The sequence below is a fragment of the Phodopus roborovskii genome, unplaced genomic scaffold, assembly GCF_943737965.1.
Source record: "Phodopus roborovskii unplaced genomic scaffold, PHOROB, whole genome shotgun sequence".
Taxonomy (NCBI): Eukaryota; Metazoa; Chordata; class Mammalia; order Rodentia; family Cricetidae; genus Phodopus; species Phodopus roborovskii.
Genome location: NW_026126585.1, coordinates 15,360,841 through 15,365,784, shown reverse-complemented (window position 1 = coordinate 15,365,784; position 4,944 = coordinate 15,360,841).

Genomic DNA, 4,944 nt, shown 5'->3' with positions numbered 1-4,944 from the left:
GAATCCGCCGAGCCCCCCGCTCCCCCGTCTCCCTCAAAATGGATGAATCAAACCAGCCGAAAATGCGCCAAAGCCGCGGCGCAACCAAAGCCGCTGGGGTTCGCGCGCCCCGCCCCAGCCCGCCCGCTCTGCCCCAGCACGCCCGCCCATTGGTGGCCTCTGCCAGACGCGCCCTGGCCATTGGTCCATTTGAATCATCACGCCTCCGAGGCCCCGCCCCACTCCCTGACAGGCCCCGCCTCCTCCATGGGGTCCTGTTAGTCAAGGTGCGCTGAGAACGCAGGGCCGCAAAACAAAAATGGTCGCCGCTTGCCCGCCCCCCTGGCTTCCATGCCAGAGCTGCAGATTCGGCTAGCGTTGTATTTAAAGCAACCCCCCCCCCACACCCACCAAAGAACCCTGATTCATACAGAGTTCACTGTGCACCAAGTGTTCGTGACATGGATTTCATTTCTCCTGGCGTGATTTTTTTTTTTTTTTTTTTTTTTTTTTTGCAAATCAGTTCATTGCAAGACTCGTGCGACAGGCAGCAGATTCGTCACTAGGGGACTACTTCAGAATTGGAGGGAAATTTCTTAAGTTCAAAAATTTGACCTTAATCTTAGGAATCCTGTGCTCTGGCTTTAGCGTTAACTTCCCAAGGCTCAGCCCCGCTGCTGGAATTCAGAGTTATGCTCACAATCAAGGAATATCTTCCATCCCAGTCTTCTTCATTCTGATCTTAGAGAGCTACTTCTTACTCATTAAAATCCCCATTTCCCGACATTACCATTTCAAAGAGAAAGAGGTGGATGATTAAGAGTGGGAGTGGTGACTTCAGAATTCTAAGTCTTAGTAATTGAATAGGTTCCCCTTTCTACACCTCAGTTTTATGAAAAGCAGAATAGGAAACAACACTACCTTATTACTAGAATTAAATGATGCTGGGCTTGGTGGCTCACATCTTTAATCCCAGCACTCCCTGGGGAGGCAGAGGCAGGTGCATTTCACTGAATTCGAGGCAGCCTGGTCTACAAAGCAAGTTCCAGGACAGCCAGAGCTGTTACACTGTCTTGAAAGACAAAAGAATTAAATGAGGTAGTATGTTGAAAGGCATTTAGGGCTAGCTTTAGTTTATATTAGAAGTAATTGGGACTGTGTCAAGACTTTTGAATTATAACCAAAGGCAACTCAGTTTATCTAGTTAAAAATACATGAACATTTACTGAATGCCTAAATCTCTCAGAAACAGAGCCCAGTATCCCTGTAGGAATAGCTAGGATTTATGTTATAGTTTGGATATGTGTCCCCCATTGGTCCATATGCCAAATTAGCCTGCCTGTGGTGTTATGAGCATGTTTTCCCTCCAGCCTGGAGCCACAGCCGCGCCAGCCCCAAATAACACACAGAGACACTTTATCAGATATAAAGCTGTTAGCCTGTTACTAGCATTTCTTATTAGCTAGCTCTGTCTTAAATATTAACCCATTTCTATTAATCTAAGTGTTTCCACGTGGTCTTATTTTACCAGGGAGAGGGCCCAGCATTCTGGTTTCTTGGTCCTACATGTTGAATCTCCTCCTACCTCTCCCTGACTCCTCCTTGTCTCCTAGTCCCACCTATCTTACTTTCCTGTTGGTCAACAGTGCTTTATTAATTAATCAATACGAGAAATATATTTACAGAATGACATCTCCCATCACTGTGGTAGAGTTTTATGAGGCAGGACATTAGGTGGAAGTTAGGATATTAGGAATGCGGTCTTAAAAATATTGGGACCACAGCTGGGCCAACCTGTCCCTCTCTGTTTCCCTGTGGCCACCATATGACCAGTTTTACTTTGCTGACATGCTTTTTACGGTGATCTACCTCAACAGGCCCAAAGCCATAGCACCAAGTGGCCCTTGATGGAAACACCTGAAACCATAGCAAAATAAACACATCCTTATAAGTTGTATTTCAAGTCACAGAGATAGAAAACTAATGCTTTACCATTATAAATAGGCTACAGCCCTGTCCACTTGATAGTGGCCACTTGCCCAGCGTACAGAAAGCCCTAAATTCAGTCCACCTAAAACAGGGCAGGATGGCACACACCGGTAAAGCCATTAGCCAGGAGGAACAAGATGAGGTAGAAGTTCAGGATCATCTCTGACTATTGGGTTATGAAAGCCCCAGTGTCAACAACAAAACCAGTGAAGATACAGTCCCCAAGCAACAAACCACATCACTATCCGCTTCCTAAAAGTCTCCATTGTAAAATTGGACTTCTCTAAGGAAAAAAAAGAGCACAATACAACAGAGAAACATTTTAAAAGTTATCCTTGATTTTTTCCAGTCAACATCATTTCCTCTTCAGTTAAAAAAAATCTGTAAAAAAAAAAAAACCTCCAACATACCTACCTGGGTAGTGGTGGTAGCCCATGTCTTTAATCCCAGCACTAAGGAGACAGAAGCAGACAGATCTCTGAGTTCAAGGTCAGCCTGGTCTACAGAGTGACCAGGGCTATAGAGGACAACCAGGGCTACACAGAGAAATCCCATCTTGAAAAACAAAAACAAAACAAAACATAACACAAACAAAACATCTGTGACATAAAAGGTAACTGGAACTCCAGGGAATCTGACGCCTTCTTCTGGTCTCCAAAACAACTAAGGCTGGGCAGTGTTAAGATGGGCCCTGATGAGTTCCCTGTGACCCTGAAGAGGATCCAACCCATTTCCTTCAAGGACTGTGCTGTAATACCTAGGCCCTTTTCCTCCTCCTCCTCCTCCTCATTCATCTTCTTTTTTAAGTAGGCAAAGAATTTTATTAACCTTTTTTCAAACGTGATTCCCAAGTTTCTTCAGCTTAATTTACCACAAAGGATGAATTGTGCATAAACAACAACCCAAAAGAGCTGTAGTGTCCAAGGGGCTTGGACGTAAAAATATTAGCGATCTAGGATTCATAAGCAAGGGAATTTCTGAAAGCACTCATGACATGAAGCCGCAGTAAGTTCTCCAGGGTTCATCTTTCCCACAAGTTGCCTCCCTTCAGTTTGCCTCATTCATAGAAGCCTCATCTAAATTCTCTACACGACCTGCAACTTCCTCCTCCTCCTCTCCAAGAGCAACTGATGCTTTGCCATTCCCCAGTTGTTTGGGGCAGAGCTCTGCCATTCGCCTTAAACCAGTCAGGCTGTCTGCACCAAGCTAGTGTGGGACAGTGGGAAGCATTTCTGCGGGCTGCCGTGTCCCATCGTGGCCTGTAACGGTGGAAGTGTTTTTGGCCTGAATTTTAGGGTATTAAAATGGATCATGTTCCTCTTCCATACCAGAGATATTATTTATGCCTAACTTCTCTGAGGAGAACTGAAGTTTGTCATCACCTGCCGTGGCTGTACTATGATCCACCTTCTTTCTGTGAACAGTTCCTTTCCCACCAATATGCACTTGTGCCCAGTTTGGCGAGTTTTCCCCGGGTCATCATCGTTTCTTTCATTTGGTTGGATCAGAGGGGGACTGTGAGAGGGACTAGGGTTCGGGCTGAGAGGGTCTCTGGCAGACCAGCTGAGATTAGGTGCACACTCGAGGGGATGCAAGAAGGCAGCTAGAGGGAGGTGTGGGGGGTCCTCTGCTTTTTAAAAAGTCTTTCAGTGCCTACTCTGTGCATGGCAAGCATGAGTTCTGCTCTTCTAGTTCTGGTTCTGTTTCTCCTTTTCTGCAAAAGAGACTAGATTGGGCTAAAGCTCTTGATCCTCCTGCTTCTATCTCCTGAGTACTGGGATCCTAGGCATGTGCTGCCGAATCTAGTGGCTCTTAAAATTTTCTGTCTCCAAGAATGGGGTTTGGTGGCACACGTCTGTGATCCCAGCCCTGGGAAGTGGAAGCCTGACTCTGTCCCATTAAAACACCCAAATAGCTATCAAATAACTATGTATTTTGTTGTATTGTGTATATGGGCATTTTGCCTGAATATGTGTGTGTATTCCATGTGTGTGCCTGGTACCTGGGGAGGCCAAAATAGGATACTGGAACCTCAGGAACTAGAGTTACAGACAGTTATGAGCTGTCATGTGCGTGCTGGGAATCAAACATGGGTCCTTTGGAAGAAAAGCTAGTGCTCTCATCACTGAACCATTTTTTCTAGCACCCCCCCCAAACAAAGCTTAAATAAAAGAATATTACTTCCAGCCTGCTGACTATGCTACTCTAGATGACTCCATGGGACACTGGGGCTCTGTACCTTGGCTAGCCCCTGTACAGCCTGATTCTTCTGGGCATTCTCTAGCGTCTCTTTCATGCCTAGATTCATCCCCTCGTCCTCTCTGTCTGCCTGGAAGTCCTACCTAACCTCTTCCTGCCTAACTATTGGCCATTCAGCTCTTTATTAAACCAATCAGAAGGCGCCTTGGCAAAGACACATCTTCACAGAGTACAAAAAAATTACCCTCCCACATCTATCACTTACTGAGAAAATGCCCCATAGGCTCTCCTGGAGCCAGACCTCATGGAGGCGACTTCTCAATTGTGACTCTCTCAGATGATTTTTAGCTTGTGCTAGGTTGACATAAAATTAACCAGCACAGGTCTACACAATGAAAACTTAAAACATTGAAGAAAGAGATTGAAGAAGACATCAAAAGATGGAGAGAACTCCTTTGCAAATGGATTAGCAGGATTGATATTGTGAAAATGACCATCCTACCAAAGCTACCTAACAGTAAATTCAATGCAATACCTATCAGAACTCTAAGACAATTCTTCCCAGAAATCAAGTAAAAACAACCTTAAAATTCACGTGGAAAGCTCCACATAGCCAAAACTATCTTATACAATCAAAACATTTCTGGATGTACTGCCATTCCTAATTTCAATTTCAAGTTATAATACAGAGCCATGGCGGTAATAGCATTATATTGACACAACCAGGTACAGCGATCAGTGAAAGAGAATTGAGGATCTAGCTGTAAGCCCAAGCAC